Source organism: Microtus pennsylvanicus, chromosome 4 (assembly GCF_037038515.1).
Source record: "Microtus pennsylvanicus isolate mMicPen1 chromosome 4, mMicPen1.hap1, whole genome shotgun sequence".
NCBI lineage: Eukaryota > Metazoa > Chordata > Mammalia > Rodentia > Cricetidae > Microtus > Microtus pennsylvanicus.
In genome coordinates, this window is record NC_134582.1 from 25,640,450 (window position 1) to 25,662,078 (window position 21,629).

Genomic DNA, 21,629 nt, shown 5'->3' on the forward strand with positions numbered 1-21,629 from the left:
GCTCATATTATTGAATACTTGGTCCCCAGTTAGTAGTGGAACTATTTAAAAGGAATAGGAGGTGTGGCCTTCTTAGAGAGAAAGTATAACTGGTGCTTGAGGTTTCAAGCGGTGAGGTCAGGCTCTCTTTTACACACACACACACACACACACACACACACACACACACACACACTACCTATTCCAAAACGAGTTGAAGCTATAAAAGTGAGTGGCATTGCTAATAGGGAGCCCAGAGAGGAGGACATGCCCTAGGACACACTGAGGACCATGTGCTTAATTGTAAGAGACTGTACTGTGAGTCAAGGGCTCTGCGTTCACATTCAAGTTTTTTTAAAATGCTACATTGAGGCTTTAAAACAAAACCATTACTAGTAATTTATCTACTTCTGACCTGAATATATAAGGTTAAATTATATTTTTGTCTAAAATTGAGACGAGGCAAACACTAGTATCTAACACAGTTTTAAATGATTAGATTCAATTGGGCACATAAACATTCCAGTCCTTCTCTTAAAGTTAACAATAAATGAAAGAACTCTAATAAATTGATGGTTCCATATGTTCTCACGTTGGACGTCAAATAGTTTTATACAGTCATGTAAATATATGCACACACATATATGTATATAACCTTTAGTAAATCACTATCAGTAGTTGACAAAACATATACTAAATATATAGAATGCTGTAAACATGGGGAGAGGATAGAAACGAGGTGCTGGCCCCATGGGCTTTTACACTCAGCACAGGTTTTCCTCTCATCCCTATCCATCTTGCTTGTTCTTTGTTCTATTATTATTATGATGATTATTATTATTATCATCATCAACATCATCATCATCATTATCATTTTGATTTTTCCTGGTAATCCTGTCTTGGTCTAACATGGTCTCTGAGTAATCGAAACCCACCAAATTATGTTCATTTTCTCTCATGAAGAGGGCCCTCACAATCGTATTCTTTATGGCTATAGTTATGGGTAGAAGTCTTATTTGTATTTAGCAAATATAAACTGTTATTGACTGTTCTAGGCTGACATTGTAAAACATGGCAGGTCTCACAAACATCTCAAACACTTGAAGTTTATAATGATGTCAGTAAGCTTGTGAGCTCATGACAAAAGCCTGGCTTGCTAAACTCGAGGCCAACGAGTTGGAATTTAAGGTCAACAACGTGGATGATATGATGTACTTTTAGTCTGGTTCAAGGAAATCTTAAGGCATCAGGGGATGCTACAGTATTCTTATTTGCTTTTATAGGTGGGGTGACATAAAAAGCAACTATATTACTTTTTAGAAACAACTATGGCCTTTTAATTTGTATAGGAAAGGACTTAAGGAGTAGCTCATGTGAATTCCTTGTTTGAACAACAGATGGTTGGTCACAGCCACAGAATGTGGACTCAATAATTTTGGAAACTTTGTTATGACTTGAGATGATTGCTCAAATCATTCTAAAAGTCTTTATGATTAAACCAAAATGCCTTTTAGTTTCTTTCCTCATTGTTTAACTGAAAGATCTGGTTTGGGATGTCGAGTTCCACAAGTCTGGCATGAAGACACCCTTTGACCAGATTGCTACATGCTCTCCAATCTGGATGCCTACAGTGACTGCTGGCTGCATTCCACACCCGCCATTCCCTTTTACACAGAAACCGTATTGATCTTCAGTCTAAGAACCGCATTTCACACATAAACAAACAAAACTAAAGAAATGTTATTACTATGAGAACACACAGGGAAAATTTATAGACCTAAAAGTAGTGTTAAAAATAACACATAGAAATAAAACAGCATTATTTACAACTATCTATATTTTACTCAGGGTTAGGGCCACAGTTGACCTTAAAACAGTCAAAAAGAGTTTTACTGTGTTGAAAATAACATTTCAGACATTGAATTGTGCTCCTATAGATACCAATACATCAGGGATGGAAAAAATAAATGCCTCTCAGAAGTCCTTGTTTTATACACAATCTAGTGCAAGATAAAACCTGTAAAATTCAAGAAAATTATGCATATTTTATTTTTCTATTTCTTATTAAAAAATCAAAACATCCATATGTTTTGAACATTCAAGGATAGCTCTTTCACTTAAAATAACAAAAATATCCGAAGTATTCTATACTTGCCTTGCAGGTGAACTAGTAGTTCACAACACCGATTCACCTGAGACTGTTTTCTCATGTGTGAAATTTAACAAGCAACGGAGAACCTTGCATGGCTGTGATGAAGATGTGTAGTGCTGTGCGTGGAATTTCAAGCTCTGGAGATATAACATTCAGATTCCTTCTGTTTCTCCAGTAGCTCTATAAACCCTGCAGGGGAGTTAGCTGTTAAGTTCAATTTTCTCATCTGTAAGTTACAGATGGTGATATCTATCCTATGGCCTATGCTGTAGAGTAGAGATGAAGAAACTAGAAATAATTAATGAGTACTAAACTAGAAATAAATGACTAGTACTAACTGATACCTGGATCATCTTACTTATTATTATAAAAAAGGGACACAGAAAATGAATCTTTATGATTTCTTGAGATGAGTTACTCATGCATCTTGGGAAACCTATCTAACTGTAACTAGCAGTGCCCATCTAACGTTACCTGTTTGGTAAAATGACCATCAAATACTCCTGTGTAAAAGGCACAATAGAAACTGTTTAAGATGCTATCTTAGATTCTTATCACATGTTCCTTAAGCTGTTCACTTCAAATCTGTTGTCTCTCAATCTTTTTTCAGGTTCATTCTTTGGAGTTCTGTCATTATCGACGCAAAAGTGAGTGCTGTCTGCCATGCATTGACTGCTAACTCTGCACCCCCCCCATGTGCTGGAAATGCACCGTGTACTTACTTCAGTATGGTTTTTAATATGCTTACTTATTCTCTTTTTTCATTGAGCTAAACAAAAGATAGAGAGATGTATCTACAGGCTTACATTTCCAAGTTCCTCTTAGTACTCCAAGTTTACCCTGTTACAAAACATAAACATTCCTCTTTCATACACTTTCTGTTATTTCCACTTTAAAAAAAAAAGACAAAATTCACTCACCAGCTCACTCATTTAGCCATCAGAGAAATGCCTATCTAAACAACTCTCTGAGATTCCATCATACACCTGTCAGAATGGTCAAGAGCAAAAATACTGATGACAACTTATGCTGGAGAGGATGTGGGGGAAAAGGGAACACTCCTGCATTGCTGGTGGGAGTGCAAACTGGTACAGCCCCTTTGGATATTAATATGGCGATTTCTTAGAAAATTAGGAAACAACCTTCTTCAAGACCCAGAAATACCATCTTTGGGTATATACTCAAAGGACGCTCAATCGTACCACAAGGATATGTGCTCAACTATAGCAGCATTATTTGTCATAGCCAGAACCCCAAAACAACCTAAATGCCCCTCAATTGAAGAACGGGTAAGGAATATGTGGTACATTTACACAGTGGAGTAAAAAATAATGCCATCTTGAAAGTTGTAGGCAAATGAATGAATCTAGAAAACATCATACTGAGTGAGACAATGCAGACCCAGTAAGACAAACATCAGATGCATTCACTCATAAGTGGCTTTTAAACATAAAGCAAAGAAAATCAGCCTACAGTTCACAATCCCAGAGAACCTAGCCAGCAAAGAGGACCTTAAGAGAGACCTACATGGATCTAATCTACATGGAAACTAGAAAAAGACTCCCGAGTAAATTGAGAACATGGAGACCAAGGAAGAGGATAGAAGGGATGGGAGAAGAAGTGAGGGGAATGGAGAAAAATATATAGATTGATAAAAAGCAATTAAAAAGTAAATTTAAAAAAAATCTAGCATTTTGGCTAGAAACCAAATATGAGTGAGTACATCCCATGGACAATGAGGACTACTGAGAACTCAAGATCAACGGCAATGGGTTTTTGATCCTAGTGCACGTACTGGCTTTGTGGGAGCCTAGGCAGTTTGGATGCTCACCTTACTAGGCCTGGATGGAGGTGGGTGGTCCTTGGACTTCCCAAAGGGCAGGGAACCCTGATTGCTCTTTGGACTGACGAGTGAGCGGGACTTGATTGGGGGAGGAGGAGGGAAATGGGAAGCGGTGGCGGGGAAGAGACAGAAATCTTTAATAAATAAATAAATTAATAAAAAAATGGGAAAAAATCTAGCATTTTTCATGCCTCTGGAACTCAATTGCTGTATATTTTTATCCACAACCTTAGTGCCACTTCCAGACCTCTCTGATCACCAGATGTCAGGGCGATGGAGACCTTGTGAACTATTGAAAAATTCATTCTTTCTTTATAGCAAGGAATAGATTTCCCTACATGTTCAGTGTAGCAGTGTGTAATCATTTCAGTCCCACTGGGGTAGGCGGTACCATTTTAATTATTACCCAGATGTGAGCATAAGGATTTTAGCCAGGTTCCTAAAGGAAGACAGATAGGGAAACATCCCAGAAATTGAAGGTGGTGATGATGGAGTCACTATTGTAACCTCCTGTCTGCCGACATTCGCATATGTGCTGCTGTTTTGTGGTTTCTGTAAAGTATAGTCAGGCATAATTTAACAGATACAATGCACTTATGTCTAACCTTATTCCTAGAGAACTTCCTAATATGCATCCAGCTTTTGCCACATAGAGACTGAAAGACCCTGCAGAATTCCTATTGTCCAGAGGACAAATAAAGCTTATTTTGGTTTGCTCCTTACTGATCTTACACATTCTCTGGTCTTTGGCTGATCCATTCCTTAGTCTCTCCTCAATATCATTCCTCAGATATAGCAACCAACTCAAATGTCTGAAAAGTCTGGTGTAGTCTTCTAAACCTCACTTTGATGCCTTTTCTTGACTCCTATAAGCACTTATAAGTTCATATCCTAGTCACTCCATTAACTCATTTGGACATTTCTGCTTATTATTTATCTGCATACCAACTTAAAAAATGAGGGGTTTTCTTGATGAAAGATGAAATACTTTCCATTTAAAATTATTTGTTTATTTTTCTACATTGTGTTTGGCTGTTTTGTTTACATGTATGTCTTTGTATCACATGTGTATCTGGTGTGTGGTGAACACATATGACAGGAGAGAATGCTGGAACTGGAGTTATAGACAGTTGCAAACCATCATGCTGTGTTGAGAATTTAACCAATGTCCTCTGGAAGAACATCCAGTGCTTTAACTACTGAACCAACTCTCTAGACCCTGCCTTTCATTTTATATCTTTAGATCATTACAAAATAATTGGGAAACGTCAAACATTTTATAAATTGTTCTATATCTTTTATAGGATTTTGTGATGAATAACTTGTCAAACAGTTTCTGTATGTATAGATTCCTTTATTCCACCTCTCAATATATCGTCTCATAGATCTAGGCAGTCCTTCTCTCCATGATAGCACCTTACTTGGCTAATATTTAGTCCAATGGGTAGAAAATTGAGTGCTCTGTTTGTGCCAGGGATGGGCACTGGGTAATTCACATTTTTTTGTATAACTTATAACAAAGAAATGGAATAATTAATATCATCACCCATATACACACATTCTGGTTTCCCACTGAGATAAACAAATGTACTGTCAAAAAAATAATTACACATGCAGCAAGTTGTGAAACTTTGGTCTGATTCCAGGCAATGAGACTGGGGAGACCATAGGTTGCCTTGCTTCTTTGTCAGAATTGGTAATACTGGGCACTGGAACCTCAACAACTCTGGCTTTGAATTGTTCCTCTATCATTTATTAACTGTGTGGCCTCAGGAAAGCACTGACTCTTTTCCATATAACATAGAAATACACACAGATTGTCCATATCATTATTATTAACTTTTTCCTACAACATGGGGCCTCTTTCCTTAGACATATTGAAGGTGTTCATTTAGAAGGAGTTGCTTTAACAGTTAGTGTGCTTTTTCAGCAAAAAAAAATGTTTATTTTATTCACTTTTCAACTTTGGGTGATTTAAAAATGCCAGGGAATCAAGTGACAGTATCAAAATTCATCTGTGTTTGTACTGCAGGGACATAGAGTTAATGATGGTGAAACTTCATCACCCAAGGCAGCCCCTATGGAGGATTAACCAAATCCTTTCATAATCCAATAGATCAGTTAATTATAGGAGTTCAGCGAAGTGCTATGCACACTTGAGACTCAAAGGAATGGAATTCAACTGATTCTAACTATTTGTACATACGTTTCACATTTTTGTTCATTAAAATGATTTATTACTGCATATATTTTAATAATATGCAAAATCCTGGGGAAAATTACAATGTTTATGAGCAAAGTTTGTAGAATAAACTCTTCCTATGGGTCAGCATGACCTTCAGAAAGAAAATTTGACACATAAAATAGATTAGAAAAATTATTTCTAGTGATCAATATATGTTTGAGGATGGAATTATTATACCGCACAAAATTAATGGGATGGAAGAAAAAAAGACCTGAGCATAGATTTTAAATGAATAACCTATAACTCCATGCTCTCTTCAAAACGTTAAGAAAGAACACACTGGACTCAAAGCTAGACAGAGAAAACAACAAAGGCCCAAGGAAAATGAAATAAAGACTTGAAAAACAATAAAAGTATAGGTAAACTAAGAATTAATGCATGTGCATACGCATTTCAAATCACCTGTTGTACATGATAAATATGTAGAATTTTATTAAATTTTAAAATAAAATAGAAAAAAGTGTTGAGTTACCTGAAAGTGAGACTTCATTACAAAGCCATTTGGGAAAACGTTAGGATACCTGTGTTAGGTTTTGTCTGTAAGACGACGGGATAGCATAAGCTTGTCATGGAACAGCTTCAAGATAGCATTTCAAGGTAACATTAAAATTTTCTAAATTTGAGGTTAAACCCTTAAAATAAGATCTTGTTTAGGGATAACACTGCCGGTTGCCTATGGTAATTTGTAACTGTTACCACTGATGTTGAACTCCAAGGTTTCTCAGCTCTGATCTTGTTTAGCTTCTCTGCTAGAAACTGGGTAACTGCACCTCACGATTTAGAAATACAGATGTTTACTCAGTGCATCCACTCGTAACTGTGGCAGAATTCCTTTACAGAGGAAGGGAGAGGCTGACAATGAGTCTCCAAGGGAAGGTGAGTTGTCCAGATGCCGAAACACGTATGTATACTCTTCCCCTCAGAACCCAGGGCAAAGCTTAAGAAAACAACACGATCTCTTGGGGTTTCAGACAAGTGCTAAGACATCAGCACCTTAACAACTGTGTCTGATTTGCATTTAAGTCCTGAATACCGTGTCTTGCATTTTAATTCTCATGGCATGTTCTGTTTGTATGTCATTTCATATTACTAACCTAACTATGCATGTAGCATGCTTTTATTTGGGGGTCCTCCTTTTTTATACTCTGAGGATAATTGGAAAACAGCTCTTTGGATATTATGTATTTCCTGAGCAAGAGTTGAAAGCATGTATGTTGAAGACTTTTCTCATGGCTGGAATTTTAAACTTGAATCAGAGCACTTGGCTAATCATTTGTTGAGACTGTAGCCAAGTCATGGAAGTAGATGGAAAATCAGTACTTAACCATCTGAGTAAGCAAGTCAGGAAGGACTGTTCCTTTGGAGTTTCTGCTTCAAGCTCCTACCTTGACTTGCAGCTTTGATGCCCTTCAAATACGAACCGGTACCAATAAACTCTTTCCTTCCCAAGTTGCATTTTGTCAGTGCTTTATCGCGGGAACAGAGAAACATGGTAGGATAACGTACATTCTGTAACTTTACTTACTCATATGTCTTTCTTACAAATTTACCTACCCCACAAGAGTGTAACTTCAGTGGGAACAGGGAATATTTTGATCTTACAAACATATTTACTACTCCAAACAATCTCTCACACAAAGGGGTCTTCAGAAATTTTGTTAAGAATTGAGACTTGTTATATAACTGTATACACACACACAGACACACACACACACACACACACACAGTTGACTAGCATCTTTTTTTAATCAAAGTTAACTTCTATAAGCATTTATTAAGTATTTGTCTGAAGTGTGATAATTACAGCCTCAATCCACCTATCTTACCTGGCTATGGAAAGAAAAGGTGAAAAAATTTAAAGCAAGCAAGATAATAATCACTCCAAAAATCATTGAACGGAATTAACTCTCTAAAGCTGTCCAAAATTTAATGATGTAAACTCAGAAGAAATATTAAATGTCAACATCATGTGTGATTTCATTTAACTGATAAAAAGTAACCATTAAAGAAAAAATAAAGCAAAAAAAGAAAAAAAACGCTATTTATTCTGAAAATTAATAAATAATAAATAGGTTACTGTTAATAACACAGTACTGAGTTTATTCTATTTACCTAGAGGTCATGACATCTGTAAATGAATAGAGTGATTAGGAATTTTGTCCCAAGTACTGCAAGTCCTCGAGGATTAGACTGTAGCATTCTCTGTAAGTTTGATGGCTAGCAGTCTAGCAGTCTATGGACATGACAAAGTATATCCTCACTATATGAAATTATTTTTGCATCTATTTTATTATGAACATGCTTCTCATTTATGGCCAAACTCTAGTCCAAGAGCTAGGATTCTTATGAGGGTGGACACAAACAGCGTTATCGTCTTTGTTTTCTAACAATAACAATGGCGAACCCTCAAGAACCCACATACAGGTTAAGGAAAAGTGCTGGGCTTCAGTTGTGAATTTTCTTGTTGTTTTCTTTCATCCATCACTGCTGAATGCAGTCAACCAGTTCAATTCCTCAGATCTCCACTCTCTGGTATGTTCTCACTATAGGTTTCAATTTTTAACTCAGTGTAAAGGGGAAAACTGAAAAATAGGGGAATATCCCCAAAGCTCTTGGCATCGTAAATAACTTCCTGACTTCTATTCAGTAACAGATTTATTATGGATTTTGAACTTTAAAATAAAATTTTAATGTGAAATAAGTCTCAATTTTATATTCTTTGTTAATCAGGTCCAAGCAAATCTTAAAAAAAAAACAAAAAAAACAAAAACCTGTACTGCAGTTGATACGGGTTCTCTGAGGACTGTTTCAAAGCCAGTAAAAAGAGAGATTGATAGACTCTCTTGTACAACATCCAAAAGTGACTCGGAGCCAGCACTTAACAGCTTTATAAGCAGTCAAGATGAGTGATGTTGTTCATGGAGAAATTTTACTGAAATAATTAATTGGGTACGGGGAGCAATTCCTCTTCAATACAGCATCACTCTATCATTCCTGAAGGGAAAACAGAGAGCCACGCGTGTAGAGAATTTGCTAAACCAAATAAACAGACGCAAATTCCTTCCAGAAAAATAATGTAGCTGTTTTAGGAATTAAAATAGGTAAATATAAAATGGCCTAATAAATTGGCCTCTTCATGTTTTTCCCATTTCTGCTGTCAATGTCGTGGTATTATATTCAGTTCCTGTAATAACTTTCACGGCTGAAGCTGAATCAAAGATGTATAATAAAACTAAACTGAGATGATAATGCAAGGGTCCTTTTGGCTCCAGAATTGTTTTTTCAAAAATTTTGTAACTGGTTCCCCCTTTCTTATTCTTATCACACCATCTAAACAGAAATAACAATTGAGAATGCATGACCAAATTTGATCTGTAATCAACATCTACTATAATAATCTATCAGAAATATTAATTTGTGAATTTCAGCAGCAATTAGGCTAAACTAATACATATCTTGTGTGTCTAGTGCACATGCATTGTGCAGTCTTTCAGTCCCAAAGCTCTAGCTCTGGGAATTTCCAGACTAAGTCATGACTCTGGAAAGAGAAGTGTAGTGGATTCTAATTGTAAACTCTTTCATAATAGAAGTTAAGGTAATGTATGTGGTATTATGGCACACGTAGAGGGATACATACATTTTTATATGAGGTATTTGGTGATTTGCTCATGACTTATTTCAGTGACCATTATTCTGCCCACTTCCACCCCCCACGACTATTGAGACACATCCTCTCAGGATGTGCCCCATCATATCTTAACTAAAGTCTATGTTAATTTTTCTTTCATATGTGTTAGACGTACTAAGATTGCTTTTATATGGAGCTTAACGTTGTATGAAGTACTTTGTCACCCATTACCTCTAGGTACTCTTAAAATTGTTTATTACAGCTGGGCGGTGGTGGCGCATGCCTTTAATCCCAGCACTCGGGAGGCAGAGGCAGGTGGATCTCTGTGAGTTCAAGGCCAGCCTGGTCTACAAGAGCTAGTTCCAGGACAGGCACCAAAGCTACAGAGAAACCCTGTCTCAAAAAAAAAATTGTTTACTACACATAACTACAAGCTCAAAACAAATCAGAGAGATGATAATATATGCATTATTGTCCTTGATGTTGTTATAGTCTATATTATGAACCAGAATGTTTGGACATGGCAACCAGGAGCAACCTGCGCCTACGAAGTTAATGCTGATTCTTGCAAGTCTGAGAGAGCTATAGGTAAAAGAGGCTCTGTGAGAAAAAGTTTCCAGGCAAAATGATAAAAGAGCCTAAGATTATTTTCTGAAGTCAGTTCTCCTTTATCTTTGATATGAGCTTTGAGATCTCCATCCATCCTCTTTATCAATGTTTCTCTATAATTTCTAAATAACATTTTGGTAGGTCCTTCAAAGATGTCTGTTAGGATACTGATCAAGATGAACCTTGGCGGCTTTGGTTCAAGCCTGGACTGCTAAGGGACAAACAAACCATGCAGGCAGAGCTTATGTGGGGAGTTTTATTGGGGCAGGGAAAGGAGTGTGGGGGGGGAGAGGGACAGAAAAGAAAGAAAAGGAACACAAAGTGGCATCTTGGGACGAGAGAGAAAGAGGGAGAGAAATAGAGACGAGACACAGAGGCAGAGAGGCAGAGACAGAGACAGACAGGTGCAGAGAGGCAGAGAGCTAGACAGAAAAAAAGAGACACAGAAGAAAGCAGAGAGTCAAAAGAGAAAGAGATGGGTGGGAGAGAGGATGGAGAAGAGTAGGGAGTAAGTGGAGTTCTGCCTTTTAAAGGGATAGGCAAGACCACACAACAAGCTAGGGTTCTGCCTGCCATGCACACAGGGGTGAAGAATCACTCTGTCCAGTCCCCAAGGGGCGGGGCCAAGTGTGCCTGGATGTCAACAATGTTTACGAACTAATTCCACAAACCTGTGAATACATTATATGATGGGACAAAGGGAGCTACAGAAAAGACTCAGGTTGCTTGAAGTAATGGTGCAGTCCCAAAGATCCTTACTAACTATGAACCATTTACTACTGTGGTCACAAAAACACATGGCAAGAGAAGGATCAAGGATCGGGACATGAGATATTGCTACTTTGCAAGATGAAGAACAGAGTTGAGAGGCCAGGAATGCATGTGGTCTGCAGAATCCTGAAAAGGAAAGGAAGGACAGCATTTCTCCCCGAAACCTGCAGAGGAGACTGCCATTCTGCCTCAGTCCAGAGAGATTCATGTTAGGGTTTTGGTCTACAAAATTTTATGGTGATTAAAGTGTGTTTAAACCACCAAATATGTGATCATTTGATACAATATCAAAAGAATGCCTATATAAGCACTGAGAATGTTTTTAAATTAGCAAAGATTTATAATTGCTAACATTTGAATCGACTATTTCTTATAGCATTGTTTAAGCCTGGTTTGTTGTTTACAGTTTTTGCTTTGTACTTATCAACCGGGGAACTGGTGGGCTATCCATAAACACAAACTTATTTTATGTTGATCGTCAGTGTTTTGGAGTTTAAGTGTGGACTAAATAGGTTTGCAATACCAGAAGGAGACTGAAGGACCCAAATCTCATCGTCAAGAAGCATTTTTCCGTTTTCTCTTTAAAATCAGAGGAACCAAACTAAGGCCTCCTTTTAAAAATAACCCCATTTCTTTTCTAGTCTGAATTCTGAAGTAAATATCAGAGAGGAAATACAAGATAGTACTGTGATTTGAGGTCTGTTATTGGATTTCTCAATTTGTTCAATCATTATGGACCCTTCCACTTTTTAACCAAGCTTTGTATAAAAAGTGAGGCTTGAATGAAATGATTCCTGACACTTTTATTAAGTTCTTAAATGTATCAAGGGAATCCCTGGCTAATATGTCTACTTATTAAAGCTGAATTTGAGATAGAGCAGCAGGCTACAAAACAGAAACATCTTTTCTGAAGGACTACACATGATTACCACATCAAATTTAGGGGGAGGAAACTTGGACATTAATTTCTGGGTGAGAAATGTCATTTTTGTATCCTTTTGGAGAGATATTAAGCAGATTTTTAAAGAGTACTCTAAATAATAATTTGATTTAAGGGAGAAAGATTGTTTAGATGTGGAGGGGAAATGTTTTAAAAGATACGTTGCTCTTCAGATTGCTTCAAGAGGAGAGACTTATTTTCCACGTCAATATTTCTGTTGTTGTTCCATTACAGAGTGAATTAAAAACAATCACTGAATTCTAAGCCTTTCCATTTGGTTTGAGTTTTTTAGTTCTTTTTCCTTCCTGTTGCCAATAGAAGGATAGAACAAATGACATTTGTTTTCCTGCCTTAGACATTCAAAACAAAAAAAAAAATATTTTTACATTATAAAATAACATCTAACTATGTGTATGAGCACGAGACACCTCGAAATGTCAGATGTCTTCCTTTCTCCAGAACATCTGTCTCTTTCCCTTATGCAAAGAGTTTTTTTTTTTTTTATTTTCTAATTCCTCATTCGTATTCAAATCTTGTGCTAAGATTCAGGGACACTGTGGGTTGTAGTATTATGTTGTCCTTTTTATCTGCTTCCAGCTTCACAAATACTTCATACCATCCCATTAACTTTATAATCCATTTAAAACTTAATGGGGACACCCCCCCCACATCATTTCACGTATTCTCTCCTTGTATTCTAGATGTGATATCTGCCCTAATTCCTAATGGTTAGAATGTTTTCCTTCTTTTTTTTATTTTTATTTATTTATTTATTTATTCATTTATTTATTTAAGATTTCTGCCTCTTCCCCGCCTCCTCCTCCCATTCCCCCCCCCAATCAAGTCCCCCTCCCTTGTCAGCCCAAAGAGCAATCAGGGTTCCCTGCCCTGTGGGAAGTCCAAGGACCACCCACCTCCATCCAGGAGGGATGGCTCAGCCCATAAAGGCTAGGCTCACAACCAAAAATGTTTTCCTTCTTGAACATTTTTATCAGACAAATACTTCGCCTAATAGAACTGCTAAATCCTTTCAGGCCCCAGATGTTTCTCTCTTATTTGACAGATAAATTATATCTTAGCTCTATAGAGTATTATTAAAACACAATTCTGCACTCTCAAGATGTAGATAATTATCCAGTCTCGTTACTTCCATCACAGCAAATGTAAATTCTATAGTTTAAGTGGATTCCTAAAAGTGACACTGCCTGCGTGCATGGAAAATTTCCTTTTTATTCTTGTAATTCAGGCTTAGCCACATTGTCTTGAAAAGCATGCCCAATACGCTCCCTCCAATGTCTCCGCTATTTCCCTCTTCTCCACTGTAATATTTGACAAGCAAATAGCTTTATTTTTTATTTTTCATATATTTGTTCATATTCTTTTCTGTCTTTCAGCTCCTCCCAGATACTATCCTTTCTTACCCACCCAACTGCATGTTATTTTTCTCTCAAAAAACAAGAGAAGAAAGAAAACCCCCTAAATCAAATCAAAACAAAAGCAAAATTAAAGTACACATAGAAAGTGCTTTCTAGATACAACAGACAGATGCACATATGAATTCACAGAAACTGTGGCAGCATGCACAAGGCCTGCACAGGTCAAACCAGACAAAACACAAGCACAGAGAATGGGAAGTGGGCACTGAGTTGTACTGCTAGCCAAGACACTGCTTGCAACTGATACCTAGGAGGAAAGGAAAGATCAGTTTTCTCCAGTGGAGTGACACTGGGGCTATAAACCACACCCAGGATAGACTTGTGCTGAGAAATAGTTAAACAACAACAGCAACAACAACAACAACAAAAATAACTTTTAAAAAGCTCTCCACTCTCTGGTGCCACCTTTTTGGGCTTGCTAACTATTTCCCTTGCTGATTCTCCCCAGCTTATATCCTGTGGATTTTCTTCCACGTGTCACACTTCTCCTTGAATATCTTCTGTTTGCTTTTGTCTTGACATTTGACTTCCAATGTCTCCTTAGAGTCAAGGACCTTTAAAGAGCCGCTGATGTGAAACAAGCTTCTAATTTTTATATTACAGTGATCCATGGTCCAGATCCTAACATGTCCCCAAATAACTATTTCCTCATAAAATCTCAGTTCCATCATTGTCTGGTTTCTTCTTTCATTTAAGAAAATTACTTTTTATTGCACAGGTTTTCTCTCTTTACATTTTAAAATAACTTCAGATTTATAAGTGTATTAAAAATGAGTCTTCTTGCAAATTTGTCACTGTTGGCATCTCACTTAACCTTCTGTAGCTTACCAACACTAAACTGATGCTTGTTCCATTATATTTTTTCTCTCTTTCTATACTTATTGAAATTACATTATGAAGAAGATATTTCTTCTGCACTAGTTTATATATTACATAGTTTATTTCTATAAAATAGAATCATGGTGATCTATTTCCTTTGTTGAAACACAATTTATCACTGTTATTTATTTTGTATTATTTTGTCAAGGGCAAACTTTAATATTTTTCTGTATCCCTACAATATAATTCCTGTCACGCTTTGAATATTTTTAACCCCCTGATCCCACAGAATATCAGTATACAAGTATCAACCCCATCATGAATTCTATAATCAACTTGTATTTACTCGTTACTCTAAGGGACCTAGTTTGTTTTCTTGGAAAATGGTTAATTTTCTAAGTCTGTTTTGCCTTTTATAACAAAATAGCATAGGGCTATTTGTAGAAGAAAGAAATGTATTTCTCACTATTTGAGAATAAAAAGTCTATGTTTTACAATATAATAAAACGAACAAACAAAAAGCCAAAAAGAAAACCACCTCTGAGCCAAAGATAATGTCTCAGTAGTTAAGAGCACTTGTTGCATTTGCATAGGGCCCAGGTTCAAGTCCCAGCACCTACATCAGGCATCTCTTAACTCCCTGTAACTCCAGTTCAAGGCAATCTGATGGATGGCATTTTTCCTGCCATCATGGACACTGTAAGCATGTGGTACACATATGACAGGCAGACACACACTATGCCATGTGTCCCTCTCCAATACACAAGGTAAATAAACAAATTTTTATTTTTTTCTTTGCAACCAGCAATACATAAAAGTCTTAATTTTATTTTTTATTTTTTTGCGGGGGGGGGGGGGGGAGACAGAGTTTCTCTGTAGCTTTAGAGATTGTCCTGGAACTAGGTCTTGTAGTACAGGATGGCTTTAAACTTGCAGAGATTAATGCGTGTCACAAACACTGATGACAGGAATCCCTCAGAGTCACCCATATGCTGTTCCTGGAAGTCCAAATACTACATACCTTCCACAGGAGAAACTGACCTGATTCAAGGCAACAACTGAGAGAGTTACTCTCTAAAGTAGCGCATTCAGGATTCAAAACACAGTTGAAACCATCACTTTTGTAGTCTCACTTGATACTAAAATCTTAAGGTTACTTGCTGTTGCTGCTCCTAATTTAACTATTTTTACTTAAAGCGAATACACCTGAGTTTCTCCTCAATATTAACAGTTTCCTTTTGCTTCTCAGGTTTCTCTTTGAGAGACTCCGTTCCCATTTCTAATTCTGGATTCTGATTTGGCAATGTTTTTAAAAAGAGATTTATGAAATTCTTAAGACCCAAGTAAATGAATTTAGACTCTATGTGTTTGCTTTTCACGAAATGTTGAGATCCAGTTGCTCTGTGCATCTAACAGTCACTAAACTTTTCACTCAGGGTTAGGGAGAGGCTTATTGTGATATTTGATCTTAGAAGTGCCCTGGGTTTACACTGAAGGAACTCTTGGTGACGGAGCCAGGCTGCAAAGGTCTCTCAGAAGTTAGCCATTGGAGCTTCGGGAATGTTCAAATGTTAGATGAATGGCTACAATGGGTAGGTAAGTGATGTCTAGTCCCAGTAGAGAATTAAAATAGGTATCATACCATTGTATTTTTATTCCATTCATGTTTTAAAATTTTAAAGTAATAGAGAAGTACAAAGTATAGTTTACACTCACTATAAACTGGAGAAGAATGAACATTAACCTGAAATACACATTGAGAAAGAAATGTCAGTGTCTTAAGGCCTCTCTCTCTCTCTCTCTCTCTCTCTCTCTCTCTCTGCTGTTTTGCTCATAAAATGGAAAAAAATACCCTTTTCTACTTGAGCTTTGAACTTTATCAGAGATCAGGTTAGGTCTAGGTTTTTAAGAATTATTATATCATGTTTCTAAGAAAAGTCAAAATAACAAGATCAAAATCTAACAAGCAGTTATTGTAAGTGAACACTACAAAATCTTTATTTCTTTTTGTATTGGTGGGATACATTGTCTGCAGTTTCATATACGTGTATATGCATGTGTATTTATACAATATATTGCATTCTGTTTACATAGGACTCTACTTAGAGATTCATTGTCAATATGTACTTATATATTTATATTTTTATATGATGATAACTTGGCATTTAAGATTTGTGAGGGCTGGTATCTGGTTTTGTAGCAGACCATCTGCTGCACCTTCCCTTATGTCCACCTCTTTACCCAGCAGATCATGCAAAGCTTCTCCTACAGCCTTTCTCTATTACACCATCTCTTTGTCTCATAAACCAATCTTTCGGGCATTCCCTGGGGACCTGTTGGCCCGTTGGCAGTCTTTGTTCCTTTCTCTGAAGCCACAATTGTTTACTTACATGTTATTTATAATTAATATTTGGCTGCTTTTACATGGCTTTAAATTTAGATTGAAATTCTGTCTTAAGTGCTAGGAGTCTATAGATTCAGGATCAATTTGCTATCTGTTTTATCCCCATGTATGTACTTGGTATTTTTTTCCACACGGGTAAGATTATTTAGGACTTGATAGTAACTTGATTAAGTTCTCATGAAATGAGAAACAGGAGGCTCATTTGTTCTTATAGAATACACTAGAACGGTAATAGAACTAACAAAAACCATCATATCTATTCATACCAAATACACCTTTGATTTACTTTCCAAAATATGATTTTATTCTGGCAGATATCCAGATAATTGCTGATTTTGTATTACTAGTCAACTATTGGATGACATATAAAGTAAATGGCATATTCTATTTTAGAAATGGTGAAATATTAAAAGGGAATCATAAGAAATGCATATAATTTTAATGAACCAGATCACACCAGAGAATGTTGAAAGAAAAGAAAGCTCTACCCTTTTATGACTCCAAGTCACTCTCAAATTGAATGGTAATGACTTGTTTTAAAGTAAGCAACCTTTTTCAGTTTAGATTTATCATGTTTATAGGGAAATTGATTTTAATAAATAATGCACATGCACACACACATGAACATGTACACACCAACTATCATCTCCTCACTTCTGTTGTTTTTTTCCCCTCATCTTATGTTAATCTGGACCAGTATCACCTGTGAGATTTATTACTACTTAATCATGTCTATTTCTCTTTTTTTACTTTTTTATTGATTTTATTGAGCTATACATTTTTCTCTGCTCCCCTCACTTCCTTTCCCCTCCCCATCAACCCTCTCCCATGGCACCCATGCTCTCAATTTACTCAGGAGATCTTGTCTTTGTCTACTTCCCATGCAGGTTCGATCCATGTATGTCTCTCTCAAGGTCCTCATTATTGTCTAGGTTCTCTGGGATTGTGATTTGTGGGTTGCTTTTCTTTGCTTTATGTCTAAAAGCCACTTATGAGTGAGTGCACATGATATTTGTCTTTCTGCGTCTGAGTTACCTCACTCAATATAATGTTTTCTAGATCTATCCATTTGCCTGAAAATCTCAAGTTATTTTTTTCTGCTGTGTAGTACTCCATTATGTAAATGCAACACATTTTCCTTTTCCATTCTTTGGTTGAGGGGCATTTAGGTTGCTTCCAGGTTCTGGATAGGACAAACAATGCTGCTATGAATATAGTTGAGCACATGTCTTTGTGGTATGATTGAGCATCCTTTGGATATATATTCAAAAGTGGTATTGCTACTTCTTTATCCCAATATTTTCTGTCAACTTTTTATGGTTTCTTTTGCTCCTCAGCACCTGCCAGTCTCTGAAAGTGTTTGGTACAGCTTTACACTAATATTACAAAATAATATAGCTTTTACCAAAAAAAAACTTGAATGGAAGAATATTAGTTAACTCAAAGCTGTAGAGATATCAGTGTGCTGTAGCTTTTAAGTTACCTGCCCACTTGGGCATGGCCTCTTATACTATATATGCCGATGTAAAGCTTGTGTCTGTCCTCTTTTCTGGCTGCAGGATTCAGTTGCTGTTCCCCATTCCAGCAGAAAATTGTGATCTGTGAGTCTACATCTAAATAAATAACCCTCTATTATACTCAATTCTGAGCTAGTGTGGGATTTTTTAAGCATCCTTTTTCATCGGTGTATATTCTGTCTCCACTGGATCTGGGTCTATGATGAGGCATGGCATCATGGCAGTAGGAGTATGTGAGAAAGGTTACTCACCTTATGATGGACCAGAAGTTAAAATATTACGAAATAGAAAAGACAGTTCCAAAAAACGTATTGGGTCCATTGAGAAAAAAGTGCCTTCTGCTCATTTCAGGCACACTGGGGTCACCAGGAATAGAACCATCACTAAATCCCTTCCCTGGAGACTAATGGAAATAATTAAACTAAGGCCATTATGCTAATAATTAAGGCAGGAAGAAGAAGATAATATAGGAAAATACATTAGCCTTGATAAATCAGCTTCTGAACCCTTTCCTGATGCATAATTAATTTTTATTTAACCTCCCATGAATCTATGCACAATACATCACCAAGGTAACAAGAAGTAAATACAAGGCCACTGAAAACAGCCATAGTTATTATAAGAAAATCAATGTTTTGTGCTCAGTGTGTGCCTTCTTTTATATTCTGGACTACAGATATTAAAATATTACCTCTTCTCAGTAAATAGAAGTGTTTCTATTAAGCGAACTGATTTTATGCAGCGCAGTACAGAAATTGCCTTGTAGAGCTGGCCATTTAAGGCCATCAATTGCCTATCTAGTTAAGGAAATATGCCATAATCATTAAACACATGAATGGAAAAAGGCTATTTCCTTAATGAATTCCTATTAAGGTATATTAAAGCCAACTGTATAAATATTCTATTGAAATCTCTTGGACTGGCAAAATTTATGCATTCTGCCAGATTAGCAGTCTTCCACTGTGTCCCAGCTGCTTCTGGGTTACCCTTGCTCTTAGTTATCTATTTGCCATCCCTGCACCAACAGCCTCCTTGCAGAGCTCCTCTTACTCTCCACTCCTAGCCATCATTCATTTCATGTGTCACTGGGGACTGGATGACAGAGAAGGCACTCTGTTTCATGGTTGCTTGCACTTTGTGGGTATAATCTGTGATGACAGCTATGCAACCGGATGCACATCCCCTGGTTCTGTGCAATTCCTAGAATGACCCATATTTTTACATCTCCTGTCTTTGGTACAGCCTTTCCCATACACAACTTTTGGTTCTTAACACTCTCTTTTAGTTATTAATTATTTTATTTCTCTGAGAACTTAATACATGAGGACTATATTTACCTACTTCCCACCCCTCCCTCTCCCACTCCTTCTAAGTATCCCCAACTCCATCTCAAATTTATTCCTCTTCCTATTTATTGATTTAAATGTATTAAATATATACATATTTATCTATCTACCTACCTACCTATCTACCTAATTATCTATAATCTGCTGTCCACTCAGCTTTGCTGATATATGTATGTGTCTGTGTTTAGGGCTGACCATTTGGGATTGGATAACCTATCAGGACATTTATCCTGGGAAAGATATATTTTCCCATGCTTAGTAGCCACTAATTACCTTGAGCCTTTCATCTTGACTGGGATCTTGTGAAATTTATTCCATCTATGTAGGGATGTCAACTGATGTTGCTGTTGTGTAGGTCTTGTTTAAGTTACCATACAAGGTAATGATTGGGTTTTTCTTTTAACATCTTTACCTGCTGAAGGACAATGTTCTTTTAACCTGTACAGATTTGCTACTTATATTTTAATGAAATTCTGTTTGGCCAGTAGCCAAGCAGGAGGTGTAGGAGGGGTGACCAGGCAGGAACTAGAGATGGGGCAGCCAGAATAGAAGAATTCTGGGAAGAGGAAAGGCTGAGTCTACAGTCAACACAGAGAAAGCCAAACACAGAGGAAGCAAGATGAGAATAAAAGATACCAAGCCATGTTACTAACACAGACAAGAATTATGGGCTAATTTAAGATGTAAGAGTTAATAAGAAGCCTGAGCTTCTTATTATTTTATACTCATTTGTAATTAATGCAGACCTCTGTATGTTTCTTTGGGACTGAATGGCTGAAGGACTGGTGGGACAAAAACCTCTGTCAACAAACATTGCCAATGTAGACAACTGCATCCACATGAAAAGAGATCTTGGGAAGTAATTCTAGACACAAAAGAACAGACTGAAGCATGGCTTCTTGGCAGCAGGATTTTCTCAGGTGAGCTATCTTTGCTAGAGACAAGCATGTCTTATTTAAGAGAGGCTTCCTGATTTACCTTAACTGAAAAAAAAAAACCTTGCAGCTCTTTTAAGAATCCCCACAACAAAACACTTAAATGGTGTTTATGAATAGCCAACAGCATGCTTCTTGGTGGAGGCAGGGATCTTGAAACTCCACAGAGTCGTGGCAACAAACATGGCTTCCACCAGTATCTGCACCATAAACTTAGACTCTCAGAAAGCTAAAGAATGGGGTGAATCCAGCCATCAAAGCCTCAGCTTTAATCCTAGCCATCTCTCATAACAGATTAAAGACTTGTGGTCAGAAAAAGAGAGATATACAGTAAAGACAGATTCAGATGAAAAAATTCTTTAAACAGTTTAGAGTGTCTTTAAAACTATATGTAGGCTTTGGAGAGAAAAGTAAAAGAATAAAGGAGAGAGAGAGAGCGAGAGAGAGAGCGAGCGAGAGCGAGAGCGAGAGAGAGAGAGAGAGAGAGAGAGAGAGAGAGAGAGAGAGAGAGAGAGAAGTTGGGTGCGGTTGCACACACCTTTAATCCCAGATTTTGGGAGGCAGAGGCAGAGGCAGATAGATCTCTGTGTGTTCATAGACAACCTTGTCTACAGAGTCAGTAGTTCCAGGACAGCCAAAAATACACAGAGAAACCTTGTCTCAAAAAAACCAAAATTAAAAAAGAAAAAAAACACAGAGTTTAAAATAAAGCCACATAAAAATGGAACATACACAGAAAGTCTGGTTATTGTATATTATTGTGTTATCTTTGAATTGTTTGGATGCTGAGGAAGGAGCAACAGCTGATAAAGTATATTTGATTATGAATGCTGCTGACTTAATCCAATGTATTTATTTTGAAAATGCCTTGACTTTAAAATATAAATCAAAAGATATGTTACTTTGGAGAAGAGGTTTTGCTTTTGTTTCTACAGGAAATGAGAGGCTATGGATCATTACGGATTAAGAAAAATCAGGTTTAATCAAGGAAGACCCACTGAAGAA